This window comes from Peromyscus leucopus, chromosome 10 (assembly GCF_004664715.2).
Source record: "Peromyscus leucopus breed LL Stock chromosome 10, UCI_PerLeu_2.1, whole genome shotgun sequence".
NCBI lineage: Eukaryota > Metazoa > Chordata > Mammalia > Rodentia > Cricetidae > Peromyscus > Peromyscus leucopus.
The window spans coordinates 56174438-56196677 of record NC_051071.1 but is presented as its reverse complement, the minus strand read 5'-3'; positions in this window follow the sequence as shown (position 1 = coordinate 56196677).

The following is a 22240-nucleotide window of genomic DNA, read 5'->3' as shown; positions in this document are numbered from 1 at the left end:
TAAAAACACTCAAATTTCCCTACTAGCTACAACTAGCCTGGCTTCTGTCTTTGCGAACTCATCCTTATGTCTTCTCCCACATCAGATCTTACTGGAGTGCTACTCTTGAGGTCATCTGAACAGACATATTACGTGATGTGATGATCATTTTAATGTGTTAACCAATGAGCCAATAAAACACTAATGTTCATGGTTTTTTGGGCAGATTTTTGTGTCTGTGTGAATCACATCTACAACCACTTTAAGATATCATGTTACCTTGAACAACCTAGTTAGGCCTGAGTAGACCAGATCTAAAGCTGCCTTGAAGAAGACGACTTTTGTCTGTGAACTGCAACTTCAAATCTTGCTTAAGGGTGCCAAACTACCCTTTCTGGGGACCTGCTTCAAGAATTTCAGACTTATCTCATCAACAATACAATCATCTAAACTCATTTTGCTAGTGCGTATTTTCATGTGTATGTCTTACTTGCTCTATTTCTTTTGTTCAGCTTAGCTGTTGCAAATGAATGTTTTTTTTTTTTTTTATATTATTTTGCTGTTGGGCTGATGTCTCAAATATTTTTCCAGCTTCTCTCATACAGTTTGAGGTCCACAAAAAGTCATAAAATTATAGTCAATGTGCAGTAGAATCCCCAAAAATACAATGCCTTAGATAGAAATTTTATTTTGCTCAGGATTTTGTGAATCCAGAGTCCATTTGTTTGGCCATTCTGACTCAGGTACACATAATTTCAACAGAGTATATTTAATCTGTGCCTTTGTTTCTTTATCTTATAATCAGTTTAATAACTGCATAAGTTTAAATGGATAAAACACTTAGAACTGCCCAGATTTTATAGTAAATATAAAATAAAGTAAGAAAGTAATCTGTTTTTAATTCATGCTTCTCTGTTCCTCTATCTCATCATTTTCTCCAGTATTTCTTCTTACCATTTTTAAAATATGGAAGGCAGAATGTACCCTAATTTGTGACAATGCTTACATCTGGAAGATGAGATAAAATGAAGAATAACTTATTCACTGATTTACTTTGGAAATGTAAATTTATTTATAAAACAAAACAAATACAAAAATTATTAATTTTCATAAGCCTACTACAGTTAGTGAGTACAAGTGCATTTGCATAGTATTCTAATAAGGTGCATGTACACAAACAGCCTCAAAATATACTGAGGCTTTTGAAAACTAAATGTTCATGTATACTCTCACTATTGTACACTGATAGCCCAAGAGTTAAGAGGTAGACTCCACCGATCAACTTATTAGAGTTTTAGAACACCTTATCTCCTATCATCAAAGCAAACAGTTTTAATTGTAAGCTCTCAAATATATTATATGTATTGCTTGCAAAAGAGTGGGAGTATCTGGCCATATTTAAAAATAGAAGAGGCCTGAGGTTAGCATTTTTAGGAGGGAAAAGGAGACATTTTTCTCTCTATGATTCTCAAGTAATTAACATAACTTATAGTGAGGTACCTGCTCGCATCAGCAAGAAGCAAGGAGTCCAACCATCTGGGCTTGCAGGGCATGCCAGTGAAACTTGTTCATGTTGTTTAGAGAGCTGTCTCTAAGAAGGGAGTCTTCTACTCTGGAATTTAAAAGGACCCTGATTTTAGCTAAAATCATCTCATTCTCAGAAGACTTTTTGTAGCAGCAGGAGACCATTAGAGAGATTCACAAAACTAGTCAGAATGCTGAGAACAACTCACCTTGAGTGCCCAACACCAACTGATGCATCTACAAAATAGCTTCTATACCCAAGGCTCAGAGAATATTGTAGAATCCAAGACCAAGAGAACCAAGATGTGATACATAGTGTGTTCTACATTTGATTAGGAAGTTGCACTCATAAAATCTCAATATGGTTGCCTTAATAGTGCATAGAAAAGTGACTACCAGTTGACATGCCAATGCAGGTGGAGGAAATCCTACAAGGCCCTAACTCTAGGTGAAGAGCTACAGACAATTAATTGCTCCTGAGTGACAGGAAGTCAATCTCTTTGATAGCTTATCAAGTCCGAAGTTCTAAGACCTAAACACACACACTTGTGAACAACACCAAATGATGTATATGATGTATATGTATTTGATGTATACATATATGTGTATGTGTGTCTGTATATGTATAGGTATAATGTATATGTATGGGGACAGGGTGATAAACAGCAACTGGGGCTCTTGAGTTTGATGAAAAAGAAAATACAGCTATTATGATCTTCCAAATCAAAACAAGCCAATGCTTATATATATATATAGAGAGAGAGAGAGACAGAGACAGAGACAGAGAGAGACAGAGAGAGAGAGACAGACAGACAGAAAGAAATTGGATAGTGTTTCATGAATTGAAGCATTCAAGGAGAAAATAATGAGTGATTTCTTCAAAGTTAAACTGAGAACAGTAATAGTAATCACTGAGAATATTATATACAGCAAGTAGAACATTTTCAATGATATTACACTGAGAAGTTATAGAAAATAAATAAGCAAATCAAAACATCATTTCAAAATGGATAAGAACACCTATTTTATTGTGTTTTATGTTTGATGTAGCAGGGTCCTGTGCTGTTGTTCTCTTTGAGGGAGGGGGCCAAGTAGGCACAGAGTTAAACCACACAGACTCTGGGAGAATGTGGAAACAATAAGCTCAGTTTATTCAGGAAGAGGCAAGCCTCATATACCCTCCACCTCACCCTTGCGGGAGGTCTGATGAATATGCATCTGCTGGTGTGACATGACTGCCTCTCATTGATCCAGGTCAACTCCAAATCATGTGTCAGCTGCTGTTTCTAAGGCCCTTAGGCAGACCCATGTTGTCTTTCAGAAAGTATCTTTTTTACTTGTTTGGGCCAGCTGGCCCTCAGGCCTGTTAGGAATGAGTTTTCCCACAGTTTATTGTCAACAGACATGCAACAAGATCTTGCCAAACAGGTAGTCAGTCATATTAGATATTAAAGAAACATGAAAGTCAGGAGTTTTCATTAAAGTGAAATGCACATAGATCATGGAGCTTCTTAAATGAGATAAAAGCAAACATTGAGAGAATCAATGCACTTACTGAATATTGAATGTTTTATGATGTGCTGTAATTTGAAGACTTTTAGTGAAAAAAACCTGAAATACTATAGACAATTTAAGAAATATTGTATAATGGAAGAAAAAAGCTTTCCATATCCTGAAAAACAATATCATACTAAAAAATGAAAAGTTAATAGAGTACAAATCGTGTATTATCCAAATTTCTTTAAACTTTTAGATGTCATAAATTTTTATTTTTTAAAATTTTTATTTCATTGAGACTTTCATACAGTATTTTTGATCAAAGTCACCTCTACAAATCTTCCCTTATTAACACATTCCCTCCTCATTCAAGTTTGTCATATACATATGCATCATAAACATATACATCATATGTGTAATAGCTCTGATTGTTCTAGAACTCACTCTGTAGACCAGACTGGCCTAGAGCACACAGAGATCTGCCTGCCTCTGCCTCATGAGTGCTGGGATTAAAGTTGTGTGCCACCATTAAAAATCATTCAAAACCTTCTGTTTAAGTCTGATGAGGATTTCCACATAGACCATAAAGTAGTTGGAGGTATGCAAATTGATAACAAAGTGATTCTGGAAAGATTTTTGTGGTTAAAAGGTCCAAGTTGCTTAGAAATGACTAATATGTATCATTATAAAATGTCTTATTTGGTAAAATGATAAACAAAATATTAATTAATGCTTAAATTAATACTTTGCAAATGTAAAGTTAAGGTGTCATCTTAGTTTCTTTTCCAGTTGCTATGATACAATGTACAGAAAACAGGAACTTAAGAAAAAGAATATTTTAGCTCCACTGGCGTGTCCAAAGTGCCTTCTACTTCTAGATGATTCTAGGGTTTGTTAAGTTGAAAATTAACACTAACTATATCGGGTGGGGACAGTTATTGCCTACTGTCTCTGATAAGGAAAAATAGAGTACAAGGAATTAGTTTGTGATCAAAAATTTTCTTTTTTTCTTTTTTTTTTTTTTGTCATGAATCATGATGGAGTTTAAGAGACTAAGAATGCCAATCGGGCCTGGAGCTCCCATTCAGAGCATAAGTGAGTGCATGGGGTCATACCCAGGGAGGCTTGCTCCTGGGTCCCATCCCTGGGCACCAGCCATTTGGGGAAGACCTGCCCAACTTAGCTCCAGGTTCTGGCCATTGGGTATGCCCCAGAGGGAAGGTTTCCCTTCTCCTAGACCTACTGGCAGACCCTGCAATCTATATGCCCTGCCCCCACAAGCATCTGCGATGGACCCCACCACCACCACTTACTGAGAATTGGAGACCAGCCCTCAGCTCCCATCAGACCAGAGCTCTGTCTGGAACAAGCATGCTGATAAGACCAAGAATGAATCCACGAGGAAATGGGCAGACGTCAAGCTAGAAGTACATACAACAAAATAAAGAGCAATACAGCATCACCAGAACCTAGCCCTCCTCCAACAGCAAGACCCAAACATTATACTATGGAAGAATCAAAAGAAAGCCACCTTGAGAATAACATCATGAAGATGCTAGATACCTTTAAAGAAGAAATCAAAAATGAAATTGAGGAACAGACAAACAAAAAATGGGAAAAATACTATAAAAAAAAACTAGAGGAAAAGACAAATAAAGCACAAGAAAACGATAAATCTCTGAAAGAAATCCATGAAAAAGCAAAGGAAAAATTGAGCAAAACAGTCCAAGACCTGAAAAGGGAAATAGAAAAACTGAAGAAGACACAAACAGAGGGAATGCTGGAAACAGAAAATCTGAGTAAACGAACAGGAACTACAGATGCAAGTATAGACAACAGAATGCAAGAGATGGAAGAATGGATCTCTGGCATTGAAGATACGGTAGAATAAATAGATTCATCAGTCAAAGAAAACACTAAAGCCAACCAAGTCATGACCCAAAATGCCCAGGAAATTTGGGGCACTATGAAAAGACGAAACCTACTAAAATAGGGATAGAAGAAGGAGAAGAATACCAACTCAAAGGCACAGAAAATATATTCAACAAGATCATAGAAGAAAACTTTCCCAACTTAAAGAAGGAAATGCCTATGAAGATACAAGAAGCCTATACAACACCAAACAGACTAGACCCCCCAACAAGTCCCCTCACCACATAATAATTAAACAACTAAACATAAAGAATAAAAAAAAAGAATATTAAGAGCAGCAAAGGAAAAAGGCCAAGTGACTTATAAAGGCAAACCCATCAGAATAACACCCAATTTCTCAATGGAGACTTTGAAAGCCAGAAGGACCTGGACAGATGTAATGCAGACACTAAGAGACCATGGATGTCAGCCCAGACTAATATACCCAAAAACACTTTCAATCATCATAGATGGAGTGAACAGGACATTCCAAGTCAAATCTAAACAATACTTATCCACAAACCCAGCCCTACAGAAAGCACTAGAAGGAAAACTCCAACCTAAGGAAGTCAGATACTTCCATGAAAACACAGGCAACAGATAACACCACAGCAGTAAACCCCAAAGAAGAGAAGTACACACACACTACCACAAAATAAATAAATAAATAACAGGAATGAATAATCACTGGTCATTAGTATCCCTTAAAAACAATGGATTTAATTCACCTATAAAAAGACACAGGCTAACAGAATGGACACAAAATATGGCCACCCATCTTTCTGTTGCATACAAGAAACACATCTCAAATTCAAAGATAGATACTACCTAAGAATAAAATTCTGGGAAATGACTTTCCAATCAAATATTCTTAAGAAGCAAGCAGGTGTAGCCATCCTAATATCCAGCAAAATAGACTTCAAACTAAAATCAATCAAAAGAGATCAAGAAGGACATTACATATTCATCACAGGAAAGATCCACCAAGATGAAGTTTCAATTCTGAACATTTATGCCCCAAACACAAGAGCACCCACATATGTAACAGAAATTTACTAAAACTTAAATCACATATAAAACCCCACACATTAATAGTGGGAGACTTCAACACCCCACTTTCACCACTGGACAGATCTGCCAAATCAAAATTTAAGAGAGAAATAAGGGACTTCACTGATGTTATGACTCAAATGGACTTAATCAATATCTATGGAACATTCCATCCTAACAAAAAAGAATATACCTTTTTTTCAGCACCCCATGGAACCTTCTCTAAAATCCGATGACATACTTGGCCACAAAGCAAATCTCAACAGATACAAAACAATTGGAATAACCTCCTGCATTCTATCAGACCACCATGGCTCAAAGTTAGATTTCAACAACAACAAAAACTACATGAAGCCTAAAATCTCATGGAAACTGAATAATACTCAACTGTATCACCAATGGGTCAAGGAAGAAATAAAGAAATTAAAGACTTCCTAGATATCAATGAAAATGAATATATCACATACCTAAACTTATGGGACACCATGAAAGCAGTGCTAAGAGGAAATTCATAGCACTAAATGCCCACATTAAAAAGTTGGAGAAATATCACACTAGTGACTTAACAGCACACATGAAAGCTCTAAAACAAGAAGAAGCAAAGTAGCCCAGGAAGAATAGATGCCAGGAAATAATCAAATTGAGAGCTGAAATCAATAAAATAGAAACAAAGAGAACAATACAAAAATTAATGAAACAAAGATTTGTTTTTTTGAGAAAATCAACAAGATAGACAAGCCCTTATCCAAATCAAACAAAAGACAGAGAGAGAGAGAGAATCCAAATCAACAAAATCAGAAATGAAAATGGGGACATAACAATAGACATTGCGAAATCCAGAGAATCATCATGTCATACTTCAAAAAACTCTACTCCACAAAACTCGAAAACCTAAAAGAAATGAATAATTTTCTGGATAGGTACCACATACCTAAGTTAAATCAAGACCAAATAAACTATTTAAATAGTCCAATAACCCTAAGGAAATAGAATCAGTCATTAAAAGTCTCCCAATCAAAAAAAGCCCAGGACCAGATGGTTTCAGTGCAAGATTCTACCAGATCTTCAAAGAAGAGTTAATATCAATACTCTCTAAACTGTTCCACACAATAGAAACAGAAGGAACATTACCAAATTCCTTCTATGAGGCTATAATTACCCTGATTCCTAAACCAAATAAAGATGCAACAAAGAAAGAGAACTATAGACCAATCTCCCTCATGAACATTGATGCAAAAATACTCAATAAAATACTGGCAAACAGACTCCAAGACCGCATCAAAACAATTATCCACCATGATCAAGTAGGCTTCATCCCAGGGATGCAAGGGTGGTTCAACATATGAAAGTCCATCAATGTAATACACTATGTAAACAAACTGAAAGAAAAAAAAAGAAACACATGACCATCTTACTAGATGCAGAAAAGGCATTTGACAAAATCCAACACCCCTTCATGATAAAGGTCTTGGAGTGATCAGGAATACAGGGAACATACCTAAACATAATAAAGGCAATTTACAGCAAGCCTACAGCCAACATCAAATTAAATGGAGAGAAACTCAAAGCGATTCCACTAAAATCAGGAACAAGACAAGGCTGTCCACTCTCCCCATACTTATTCAATATAGTACTTGAAGTTCTAGCCAGAGCAATAAGAGAACATGAGGAGATCAAGGGGATATAAATTGGAAAGGAAGAATTCAAGCTTTCCCTATTTGCAGATGACATGATAGTATACATAAGTGACCCCAAAATTCAACCAAGAAACTGATACAGCTTATAAACACCTTCAGCAACATAGCAGGATACGAGTTTAATTCTAAAAAAATCAGTAGCCCTCCTACATACAATTGACAAACGGCCTGAGAAGGAAATCAGAGATACATCATCCTTTAAAATAGCCACAAATGATATAAAATACCTTGGGGTAACTCTAAGCAAGTGAAGGACCTATATGACAAGAACTTTAAGTTCCTGAAAAAAGAAATAGAAGAAGATGTCAGAAAATGGAAAGATCTCCCATGCTCATGGATAGACAGGATTAACACAGTAAAAATGGCAATCTTACGAAAAGCAATCTACAGATTCAATGCAACCCCCATCAAAATCCAAACACAATTCTTCACCGACCTGGAAAGAATAATACTCAGCTTCATGGAAAAACAAAAAACCCAGGACAGCCAAAAGAATCCTGTACAATAAAATAAGCTCTAGATGCATCACAATCCCTGACCTCAAGCTCTACTATAGATCTACAGTAATGGCACTGTATAAAAAGTACTACAGCTTGGTACTGGTATAAAAACCAGCATGTGGACCAATGGAATCGAATTGAAGACGCTGACATTAATCCACACACATATGAAAATATAATTTTTGACAATGTAGCCAAAACTGTACAATGAAAAAAAGAAAGCATCTGAAACAAATGGTGCTGGCATAACTGGATGTCAACATGTAGAAGGCTAAAAATAGATCCATACCTGTCACCGTGCTTAAAACTTAACTCCAAGTAGATCAAAGACCTCAACACATATCCAGTTACTCTGAACCTGACAGAAGAGAAGTAGGAAGTAGGCTTGAACGCATTGGCATAGGAGATCACTTCCTAAATATAACACTAGAAGCACAGACACTGAGAGAAACAATTAATAAATGGGACCTCCTGAAACCGAGAAGCTTTTGTAGAACAAAGGACATGGTCAACATGACAAAGTAACAGCCTACAGAATGGGGAAAGATCTTCACCAATCCCAAATCTGACAGAGGGCTGATATCAAGAATATGGGGGAGAACAAGGGAATCATGGCTGATATGTAGAACTGAATGGTATTGTAAAATAAAATAAGAGGAAAAAATATATAAAGAACTCAAGAAATTAGACATCAAAACGCCAAACAGTCCAATTAAGAAATGGGCTGTAGAGCTAAACAGAGAATTCTCAAAAGAGGAAGCTCAAATGGCTGAAAGACATTTAAGGAATTGCTCAACATCCTTAATCATCAGAGAAATGCAAAACAAAACGACGCTGAGATACCACCTTACACCTGTCAGAATGGCTAAGATCAAAAATACTGAAGACAGCTTATGCTGGAGAGGATGTGGAACTAGGGGAACTCTCCTCCACTGTTGGTGGAAATACAAGCTTGTACAGCTACTTTGGAAAGCAATATGGCGCTTTCAATCTCCCCCAAGACCCAGCTATACCACTCTTGGGCATATACCCAAGGAATGCTCAATCATACCACAAGGACACATGCTCAGCTATGTTCATAGCAACATTGTTTGTAATAGCCAGAACCTGGAAACAACCAAGATGCCCTTCAACTGAAGAATGGATAAATAAAATGTGATATTTGTGATATGTGTGATATGTGTGTACTACTCAGCAGAGAAAAACAATGACATCATGAGGTTTGCAGGCAAATGGATGGATGTAGAAAAAAATCATCCCGAGTGAGGTAACCCAGACTCAGGAAGACAAACATGGTATATAATCACTCACAGGAAGATACAAGATGTAAAACAAAGGATGACTAGACTGCTACTCACAGTTCCAGGGAGGCTACCTAGAAAACAGGACCATAAGAAAGACATAGGGATCACCCAATGACAGAGAAATGGATGAGATCTACATGAGCAAACTGTACATGAGGTGGGGGTAATGAAGGGCAAGGGTTGAAGGATTGAGACCTTAGGGGAACAGGAGATGCCAGCTAGATCAAGAACAGAGAGGGAGAACAAAGAAAAAGAGATCATGATAAATGAAGACCACATGGGAATAGGAAGAAGCAAAGTGCTAGAGAGGTCCCCAGAAATCCACAAAGATACCTCCACAATAGACTACTGGCAATGGTCGAGAGAAAGCCTGAACTGACCTACTCTGGTGATCAGATGGCCAAACACCCTAACTGTCGTGCTAGAGATCTCATCCAATGACTGAGGGAACAGGATGCAGAGATCCATGGCTAGGCCCCAGGTGAAGATCCAGGAATCCAATGAGCAAGAAAGAAGAGGTGTTGTATGAGCGAGAATTGTTGAGACCAAGATTGGAAAAAGCAAAGGGTTAAATAGACAAACTAGTGGAAACACATGAACTATGAACCAATAGCTCAGGAGCCCCCAACTGCATCAGGCCCTCTGGATAAGCAGGACAGTTGATTAGCTTGATCTGTTTGGGAGGCACCCAGGCATTGGGACCAGGACCTGTCCTTAGGGCACAAGCTGGCTGTTTTGAGTCTGGGGTTTATGCAGAGACACATTGCTCTGCCTGAGAGGAGAGGGCTGGACCTGCCTTGACTGAATCTACCAGGTTGAGCTGAATCCCCAGGGGAGTCCTTGCCCTGGAAGAGATGGGAATGGGGGTGGGCTGAGGGGAGGGCAGGAGGGGGGAAAGGAGGGAGGACAGGGGAATCCATGACTGATACATAAAATTAAATCAAATTATAAAATTAAAACAAATAAATAAATCAATACCCCCCCCAAAAAAAGAGACTAAGAATCCCTTTTTAAAAATCTATTTTTAATGATCTTACAAACTAGTGAGTTTCTATGAGGCTTCTTCATACATTCTTGGTTTGGTTATCCTGTTCTTTCTTCTCTCCACTTAAGCTCTCCTACTTAAGCACTAAACCTCCGGAATCATCCTGTTCTTTCATGTCACAAGTGTTTTACTACTGCTCTAATCATATGTTTACTTAGGTTACAACATCTTAGGTTTCAAGATAGATTTTTTAATATGCACATTCCATCATAATTGCCTCTTTTCTAACCCAATCCTACATTTCCTCTCACTCTAGACCACTTCTGCTTGAACATTTCGCCATCAGTATTCTTCTTCTCTTTTATTTTCCCTATGTGCTACCATCCTCCTTCTTCTAATGCAGTCCCTCCCAAATGACCCTTTTATTGTTTCCTGGATTCCAAGTGCCAACCAAATTAAACACACAAAATAATCAATTTGAATCTAGGATCCCCAAATGAATGAGAACACACAGAAGTATTCTTTCAAGGCTCAGATGGCCTCACTCCATATATAATTTTCTCAGAATCCATCCATTTCAATTCAAAGTTAATGATTTCATCTTTATTTATAGCTGAGCAATATTCCCTTGTCTCTCATTCTATTTATATAGCACATTTTCATTGTATCATCATCAGTCAATGGACATCTAGGTTAGTTCTTTTTCCTAGATACTGCAAACAGAGCAACAATGAACATGGACAGGAAATTGTAGTAGAATATGAAGTCGGGTAAGCATATTTCTTGGTGTTTTCTAGATGGGTTATATGATCATTCCAGTTCTAGATTTTGAGAACCCTCCAGATTGATTAACAAAGTGTCTCTGCTAGGTTTTACTCACACTAGCAGTATATAAATGGTCCTCTCCCCCCATATCCACGTTAGCACTTGTTGTTATTTATTGTTACTTGATAATGGCCATTCTGACTGGGGTGAGATCAAATCCTGCATAGAAAGAGTTTGAATGAGGGAATAAGAGTTGGATATGATCAAAGTACATTGTATATATGTATGTAATCTTCAAAGCATAAAAATATTAACACAAAAGAGAGTAAGAGCTACTGGCTTTAACAGGAAGCTTGTGAAGATGTAAAAGGCTAGTAAGGAAGCATCTCCAGTAATAGTTGCCTAGAGAAGATGAAGAGAGAACAATGTTCTTTGGCACTGAGTGGCAAACACAGGCAGAGAGCAAAAAGTATAGACTAAACACTGTCCCTAATGGACATAGATCTGAAAATCGATGGATATGAGCACTGTTGAGCTTTCTACTCTGTACCCAATTTCATTCACTCAAAATATTGTTTTATGGTGAATCAGACAAAATCTGATTAGTAAGATTGCTTTAAAAACTTGATGTTTAAATTAAAGACTACATATTAAAGTAAACATAAGTGATAAGTATGTTAAAAATAAGTGTAATGAGTCTGATGTAAAAGAATAGGTCATAAAGGGAATTATAGGAAATTTGGAGGAGTAGAGATAATCACTAAATAGGATTGTGCTTCACAAAGGAGTAGCTGTTATCAAAAAGCTGTGTTGGCCCAGAGGTGCTGACCATCTCCTCCTATTTATCTTTTATCTTCCCTACTTTTTCCTCTGCATCTCTCTCATGTTTCTCTCATTCCTTCTCCACCATCACAGCTAGGCTTTTCTTTTTGCCTTTCTTTTCTCTTGTGTTTGCAGTATATTTAATGAGTATGTTAAAGCCCCAGTTTGCCCCATTTTCCAATTTACAATGCTGTCAACTAAGAAGTATAATAAGCAACAGATAATAAAAGTGTGTGTGTGTGTGTGTGTGTGTGTGTGTGTGTGTGTGTGTGTGTACCATGCACATGCATAAAGAAGAATGTTAGGTATCCTGCTCTATCATTACTGCCTCATCCATTGCCACAGGGTCCTTCACTAAATTTGGAGCCAGGCTGGCAACAAGTAAGCCCCAGTGACTCTGCCCTGCTGCTAGCTCTGGGATGCAGAAATCATGGCCACACTGCATTTTTCACATAGATTTTTATCAAAATACAGGTCCTCATGTGTGTACTGCAAGTTTTCTGACCCACTAAGTCATCTCTAGCTCCCTAGACTGCCATTTTTAAACTCAGATCTAGAGGGTTTAATTGCATCAGTTAAAATTATTTAATTCAGCACTAACAACAATGAAAACAAGCTAATGAGTTATTAGTTCCTTTAAGATGTATTAATAAAATGTAATTGAGGCATTTCATAGGTGTCAAACTTCTATGCATCCCTCTGATGCCAAGTCGAGGAAGTGGTGCTTATATTGAGTGCGTCTTTTAGGACTTCTTATCTTTACTGACTAGTAGCAATTTTTTGTGGCCAGTATTTAATATAGTATGCAGCTTTAAACTGAGAATTGTCACATCTATATGATTAAGTGAATGAGAAAATTATTCAGAATATCTGCAAATACTTCCTAAGTATAAGATCCACTGTAAAAAAAAAATGATATTGTGGATATCCCACTGCCAGAAGCATGTGGAGTTAGACTGCACACAATCAAAGGCATTAAATTGTAAAGAACAACCCTGCTAGTCCCCCCAGGATATGACCTAGATAAAGCAATAGTTAGTTTCATCTTTAATTTAAGTACTTCTAAGACAGGGTGAAATCCATTATTAAAATCTTCACTGTAGCTCAATCTATTTTAAACTATGTCCTTAACCAAGTTGGATACTGTAGAGATGTGAAAATATAATTCTTTCCATTGTTGTGTATGTCCTTTGAAATCTTCACCCTCTGAGTCCACTTATGGAGAAGAATTAATCATATTTTCAGTTATAAAATATATTCCATATCCAGAACCATAGAGAACTGTATTATTTTAGCTAAGGGGTTTGCTCTCCTCATAAAAAGTTTTCATTATCTTTTTAGGTTCCCTTTTTTCAACACAGAGCACTGAACATGCAAAGTATTAATGGATCTGTTTTAACTTGTGAATCAATAGCCAGACACTACGGGAGCTGTAAGAGTCTTAGGAGAGATCAGAGATAAAATGAGAGTATTTTATAGATTATATCTCTCAAAATTAATCATTATTGAACATTTAATAATTTTTAGAATCAGAACTTTACACCCTTTACTATTGACTACTTCAGTTCACTATTTCAAAATAAATAATATAAGATCACAAGTACTATTCTACAGTTTTGAAAAAAGGACTTCATCCATTGTTATGAAGTAGTAGATTTTATTGTTGCTTACCTTGACTCTTCCTTTGGGTAACTTGACTTCTTGAAGAAGAATAAGGATAGGTTTCATTATGAAGTGTCGCCCTTAAAGACATATGTGATAGAGCACTGTTCTCTACTGGTAGCACTATTTTGGAAGTTTCTGAAAACCTTAAGAGGCAGGCATGGGTGCAGAAAGTAGGTAAATGAAAATTGTGATTTGAAGACCCTATTTTACCTTACTCATCTTTTCCTCACCCTTTCCATTTCTTGTATATCAAAAGGTGAAACACATTGCAGTCATAACACCTCTGCTACTGTGACATTCTGTCCAAACACATGGTGACTAACAATCCTGGGATGAACTCTGTAAACTGTGAGCCAAAATGCCTCTTCCCTTCTTCTGAGTTTTCTGTGTCAGATATTTTGTAGTAGAAACACAAGGATAACTTCTACTAGGAAAACTTCTTGAAAAATAGGGATCAATATACTTATTTTATTGTGTTCCAGTGCAGTGGCCTAAAAAGCATTGTTCTATGGGTGTGAAGAGAAACCATGACCACAACAACTCTTTATTAAGGAAAACATTTAACTGGGGTCTTGCTTTTAGTTTCAGAGGCTTAGTTCATTGTTGTTCTGGTGGGAAGTGTGGCAGCAAGAAGGGCAGCATGGTGCTGGAGAAATGACTAAGAGCTGCATCCTCATCCACAGGCAGAGAAAGAGAATGGGCTTGGTGCAGTCTTTTCAAACCTTATCATCTACCTCCATGACATACTTCCTCCAACAGGGCCATACCTACTCCAAAAAAGTCATACCTCCTAATCCTTGTAATCCTTTTAAATAGTTCCACTCTCTGGAGGCCAAGCATTCAAATATATGAGCTGATGGGTGTAGGGTATCCTTATCCAAACCACCACAACCACCTTTCTAAGTTATTTCAACAGTCTAGACAAAAAAAGTGTGCCATCTTTATGTGACTAGAATGGATAGGAGTTAAATTAAAAAAGGGAATGGATCTGAAGGTTTTTCCCCACAAATATATAAGGTTGTACTTTTTCCACTTTATAATTATTATGATAACAATTATATAAATTTTAGAGCAAATACTGATCTTAATTCCTGAGCTGCTGTGGGTAGCAATCATAACAGATTAAATGATGTTACACACTCCATATTCCCAATACCTGAAGTTTGAAGAACATAAAATTACTGTTACTTGTACCATGTTTCTGGAGAATGACTACAATGTGGAAGACACAATACATGACCAAGTTTGATGAGGAAGCTAAACTTGGAATATTGAACATTTTTGTCATGTTGGGATACTGGCAATAATTCCAAGTCAAAATTCTCAGAAGATGGCCTGCTAACAGTGTATAGGAGTGAATTCTTTTTAGGGTTGATGCATAGCATCAGAAAGAAACAATTTTCTCACAGTGCTTTAGGATATAAGTCCAAAGTCAAGAAGGTGATGAGTTGTTTCTTCTGACATCTCCCTCCTTGTTTGTTAAGTGATCCCCCTAAGGTATCTTCATATAATATCCCCTTATATGTGTGTTTTAACTTCATCTCTTCTTCTGTTGAGGTCACCACTCACACTAAAGTACACTCTACTCTGATTAGATTATTTTTAGTACAATCAGGTTTTTGTTCAAAGATGTTTTTATTATTTTATTTTTTTAAGTACACATATACCTGTATGGGTAGATGCACATGAGTTCAGAGCTTGACGAAGCAAGAAGAGTGCATTGGATCCCCAGGACCAGGGGTTACAAATGGTTTGAGGTGCTCAATGTGTGTGCGGGAAACCAAACTTGGGTCCTTTATACAAGCATTAACCATTCTTAGCTGGAGAATCATCTATCCAGCCCCATATAATCATATATTTAAAGAACTTATATAACTCAAATGCAGTATTGTGTAGAGGTAATGGGGTGGGATAAGATGCTCATTTCAGAAATAAATAAGGATAAAATTTAGTCAATTACAGAGCCCTACCAAATAGAGGATCTGATGAAAGAGGTAAATGGCTTCATTAACTACCTCAAGTATCCTTGCCTGTTATGCTGAAGTATCTCATCTATAGATGGTATTGAATAAATAAAGGCATTAATAACATCCTTCCTTTGGGTTGAAATTACTAAAAATTGTCCTCATTTTTTTGTTTGTTCTCCAGTGTCAGTTTCTAAATAAATCTACCATATGACTCAACTATTCACAAAAAAACTTGATATCCTACTCCACAGATACCAGATCTGCCATGTTTATTGTTGCCTATTATAACATATAGGAGAAGGAAACAACCTAGATGTGCTTTAACTAATGAATAGATAATGAAAAGGAGGTACATGTACACAGTGGAATACAGCTAAATACAACTGTAAAGAAATGAAATCAAGAAATTTGCAGACAAATGGATAGACCTAGAAAAAATACATTGCGTTTTGAACCCAAACCACAGTAAACAAATGCCACATATTCTCTCTCATTGGCAGTTCCTAGATCCAAATCTTCAGATATTAAATTTATTTAGCACCCCTCATTAAAGTAGCTTACCTTTTCAGAAAACAGAGCCTATCACAGAAAACCACCAGTGGATACAACACAGTGATCAACAGATTGTGGGGGAATGCAGCCCCAGTGTATACATCTGCATCAGAGACTCTGTATCTATGAATCAGGGAACATCAAAGCCCTGGAGTACCAGGAAGTCTGCTATGAAATATTTTCTCACACAAATGGCTGCATAAATAAGATTTGAACAATGGGGGTATCAGTACACATGGTAACACAGAAGGGAAAAATTCTCACAGGGCCACATCCTTGTTTAAGGAACTATAGGCAACTGATGACTGCTAAGAGAGGTAGAGTGAGCCTCTTCCAGGCATGAGTTTCTTAACTGGTTGTCCAATATTAAGTGGCTATGCCTGGAACCACATGAACACAAACAACAAAAACAGACTCAGCAGGTTGTATTTATATATTTATGCATACATTATACATATATGTGTTATATATGTATGGAACAAGAGTAATCAGGCAGAAAAGGCTATTAGTCTGAGAGTAGGGGAAGACGTGGACTGAGTTGGAGGCAGGGGCTAGAGAGAGGGAAGGTAGGTGGAAAGTAATGGAACTATATTTTAATTAAAATATATAAAAAGTAAAAAAAAGCATTTACATAAAAATAAAATATAAAGCAGCACAAAACATATATATATATATATATATATATATATATATATATATATATATATAATCACAATCATATGCCATCCAAAACCAAAAGTCTATTTCAGAGATCACAGAGTACAATCCATCAGAAAATATCTTAGAAAGCAGACATATTACTCGGCTCATTAAAGCATGAGCTTGCTCAACTCAGAATGAAACTGTCTCAGTTAGGTTAGTTAAATAGAAAGAAGGGGGAAGCTACCAGCAAGGCAATTTATTCTCCCACTATTCCATCTCAAATTCTGGTTTAACATTACACAGAACACAAGAGTATTAAAGCAGATTTGTTCCCCTGTGTGAGCACTTCACTGATAATTTGTTCCATCCGTTAAGGAAAGCAGAAGCTCTAGGGAATTCCTTTAAATTTATCAATGAAATAGCATCATTACTTTGTCTGTGACTCATTAACAATATAATCTCATCTTGGTTCTCACTATCAGTGAATGGAAAAGAATATTGATCAGTTGTTTTAGAAATAGAATGGAGGCTTCAGTTTCATGATTGTATAATAACATCATAATGGGAAAGAATTGGAAAGAGGCATTGTCATTATTTCAGGTATAGAACAAGCAGCCTTGACATTCTGAAGCATAAATTTGGTATATTTTAATAAATTTTTCTCTCTGCAATATGGGTATGGAAACTGGGGTGTACAAAAGAACTTGGTTCTTTAAAAACATAAAACAATATTCAAAAAGTCTTGTCAAGAACTCTTACATTATTTTATTTGAAACACTAGTTTTTAAATTTTTTATTTATAATATTTCTAATATTTTAGAAATTGTAAGCTTAACCATAATGTAAGGGCATTATTTTGATTCCTATAAAACAAAATTAAATTTCCACCTCAAGACATTTCTGTCAGTTTCTATACTCTAGCAGAAAAATGTAATATAGGAAATGTCATCATGCAGTCATTTTGAAGTTTTGTAAGTCATTTTAGGTTTAAATTCAGTCATATCTAAAATTCTCAGAAGGAAGTGAAAGTTTCACCTGAAGTATGCCACTGAAATACATTCTTTCCCCGAGCCCCAGGGATGTCTCTTTTCTCTTGCTGACCAGTGAGCACCAACTCTTGTTAGTCCTCAGAATTCAATGAAAATATGCTACACATAGAGCCTTTGTTAGTGGCTTTGCATTCTTGACCTTTGCCCAGGAACCTATGGAAAGTTTCTCCATTTACTCCAATGCATCATACATTTCAAGACCTACCAGTCAAGGCTGGGGTGGAGTCCAGGTACTTGGCTCCGGATTGCATTAAAATGCCTTGTGGTTTCCTTTATAACTCAATTGCTCTCTATTTTTCCAATGTCTTATTTTGTCTGTGATTAATATTTGCTAGAGGAGGGAGTTTCGTACAACCCACCAAAAGATGGGGCTTTGGAGATTAACTGGAAAAGGATAGCATGGTGGTTCTTGGTGCTACACTGCCTTTTCTTTGAAAAAAACGGAGGCTTCTTAAGGAACAGTAGGCAGAAAGAGTATCTCAGGGTAATGCATGGATCATCAGGATTGCAAAACAAAATCAACCTGCATGACCTGCTTGTCAGCTCCTCTCTTCATTTTAGACTTAGGAATTGTTTAGGGTTTAGCAGAAATCTGGAAGAGAAAGAAGGCAAGCTTCAGAGGGTTTATATCTTAGTTTGCCACTTTAAAGCTCTGCCATGTTTTCCAATATAATTTTTTTCTGAAATATTTCAAAAGTGTTTGTATTTAGGATTGCATGCAAACAGCTCACATACTGGGCAGTGTGTAATCTCTAACTAACACACGGTAGCTATCATCACTGACATTAAAATTTTATGTTGGACTAAGCAGCTCTTGGTAGGCTTTTTTTTTTTCCTAGTGACTTTTCTTTGCTTTTTCTCTGTATAATTCAAAATGCGACTTCTAACATCACCATTTACTGTCCCAAAGTCTTTTTTTTTTTTCTGTTATCATGAATCAGGCAGAGCCAAGCAGTTAGTTTCCTTTGCACTCAATTTCTTCCACTTCATTTTTTCCATTGTTCTTATTTCACTTTTAAAAGCCATTCTCTTATGGCTTAGGACAGTTAGAATCCAAAGCAGATTTTCTTTTTTATCAGCATGACAGGAAATTAAGATTCTATAGTATTGTATGTTCGCTATACCACTGACGTTTAATTCTTCCCTTTCCTTTCCTCATGGGACTAAAATACTTTTCCTAAGTGGTTTCACAAAAACAAAATGTTTTTTTCCTTGGTTTGAAATGGTGTGAGATAACCTGAAAAGGCTAAACTGAAACCAAGGCATGTGAGATATCTACTGTCTGTTTTATGTGTTGTTTACTGTGGCTGCAGTCGCCTCAGATATTAAATAGTTAATTTGAACTAAGTTACCTCCAAGAGTTTCCATTCTAATTCAACTGGTGCCTGTTTTGGTCTGGTTTTTAGTAAGACTGAGATCAGCAGTCTTTAATCACCTCTGATTTAGACATTACCCCAGGCATTTCACATATAGCACTTTATTTAATGTCCCCTGTAGTAAGGGATGTTTAAGTTGCACTTTACAGATTAGGAAACAGAACATTAGTGAGGCTAAATGCCTTAAATGAGGTCATAAAAGTAGGGGATCATAGAAATTGTTTTAGTAGAAACCATGACTTCCTGGCTCCAAACACTGCTGTATAATAATTACTGTCTTTGCTTTTTAATATACTCTTGATTTTTATCTCTGAGTGTTTTAGTTTTTGGCTATTACTATAATGTTTCTTAAGAAACATTTCTTCTAATAATCTTTCAAAGGCTGAACACAGAACAAGTATCTAACTTCAAAATTGGAGAAGCAATATGTTTGAAAATAATTGTAGCTAATGGTAAGAATGCTTAGAATGCTTAATTTTATGTAATATGAAAATGTATTAATGACAGTCATAACTTTGATAAGATTATCAAATTAATTTCTGTAATAGTTGACCTAGAAAACTGAAACCTTTTTATTGTTAATAAACTTTGTTTAAGCTGCAATCTGGTAAAAGGAGATTAACAAAACTAAGGAATGTTAGAGAGTAATTTCACACTTTTTAGCATATTCTGAAAAGGATTCTTACATAAAATACTCTGCTTGAATAGGCTGCAAGTCTATATGCAGACACATTATCATCTTTAAACACCTTCCCAACATCATATTTCACTCATCAGAATTTCTTTCTGATACATAGCTTTGAGGAACAGAAATTTATTTTTAGAACAACAGCAGCAATGCATAAAGACCCCTATACACTATGTGAATGTTCAAACACATGATAAGCTTATCCAAAAAGGTTAAAAGTAGAATGCAAATATGTGTTGCTCATTACTAAGTAAACAAAATATGTATACAGAACATGTACAGATAAGGAGGAAGTGGGAGCTAAGTTTCTCTCTTGTTGACAGACACAATTGGTTATGTACAAAAATTCTACTCACTTTCCACTGTGTACATGTGTGAAATTTATTTATCCTCTCTAAATAAAAGTACTTCACATGCAAGTAACTAATTTTATTGGCATACTGAACAAGAAGTTAACCCACAAGAAGTTCCTGACACATTTCCTCTGCTATGATGAATTTTTATGATTTCTAGTTGTGGAAGCTGCTTTTTTTAAGTAAGAAAAGTAGAGCAACACTAAAATAAATGGAATAACACGTGATAGGAAAACTGAAAGTTTCATAATAACTAGTAGTATCCTTACTCCCCCATGAATAATAATTTCTAGACTTTAAAGCACTTAACAACTTACAGAATGGTTTTGAGACAATCAGAGGATGAGTGACTTTGGGAAGGTACCTTCTCATATGATGTCATTTATTCATCATTTCTCATTTTAACTGCTTATTGATGCAGTAAGCATTTGGCCTCTGCTACCTTCCTGCTTTAGATATTCCATTCATGTTGCTAGCAATGACCAAACAAGAAATTCTCCACAGAGTTTATCCACACCTCTATTTCAATCCTTCAACGTGGATTATTGCATTGAATACATGTGGAATGACACCTAACATCTGAGAGCCATGTTTTCCTTCACCCTCCCTCTTTCCATTAATCATTATAGTTTCATTATGCCACTAACCTGACTCTAACGTAAGCTTTACCTATATTATTGACTTGACCCAGAGCACATTTTCTTCTTATCTTCTTGTCATTCATTTTCCTTAAAAAGTCAATCTAAATATAACTTTGAAGCTACTCAAATCTTCTAGGCTTAATTTATTATCAATCTTCTCTCAAGTCCTTCCATACTTAATTTCATAGCAAAAATGATTATACTTTATCAATATTCTATTTCACAATATGAACGGTGACCTAAGGACAAGGACCATGTTGTCTGTTGATTCTCAAAATACTCATGTGCCTTTATAATGTTTGGGATACTTCAAAATGTTTGTTGAAAGTTAGACAAATCACATGAATCCATGAATCCATAAGACACTTATTGAATATATTTTAATCATGATAAGAGTTCACATCTTTGGAATCCCTAAAGGTTCTTAAAATATTAATATGAAAATTTAGATTTTTATTTTAAATTTATTTATAACAGATATTTGTTCTTTCTCCAGATACATTTTCTCCACTCCCTAGTAGATTACCTAATTTTTACTTCAGTATCTGGAAAGGTACATATAATGCAAGGTCATGTTCTTCTTTTTAGCTTCCCTGGCAGAATAACAGGGTCATATGATCTACTTTAAGGACAAGAATCATGTAGCTTTCTTTTCTGAAATAAAACTCTTGTGTATTTTCTTCTTGACCAATTAATTTTTCTGGAATGTTTTTGCTTATTAGAGCAGGGTCACAATTATGAAAATGAGATCTCCTCAAGCCTGTGGGGCTTTGCATGATGCAGAAGCAGGGTAGACTGAATTCAGTGTCCCTGGGCATGCTTGGAACTCATTTGTAATATAAACACTGAGGGGGCTGAAGCCAGAAAGTGGCAAATTTGAGGGCAGCCATAGAAATACTGAAACTATTTCAAAGCAAACAAACACTTAAGAGATCATTAAATGTGTAAAGCAGTGGCATTATACTGCACACTGGATACTTTTTAATTAAGTAATATTTCATTTTTTGAAATTAGAATAGATGGGTATTGAATTAAATCATTTTCCCTGTTTCTTTACCGACAGTGTTTCGATGCCCTTTTGCAGTCTTGTTTGTGGAGCATAACAAGGACTTCTCAGAATCTATCCATAAACACATTGTGTATTTTGTAGGACTAAAGACCCCATAAATGTCTGTTTCTTTCCCCACTAAGACCACCTCTGCTAGATTTGTGAACAGAGAGCAATATCAGTCAAATCTTATCAGAATGCAGTAAAGCACTTGGATATCCTCTT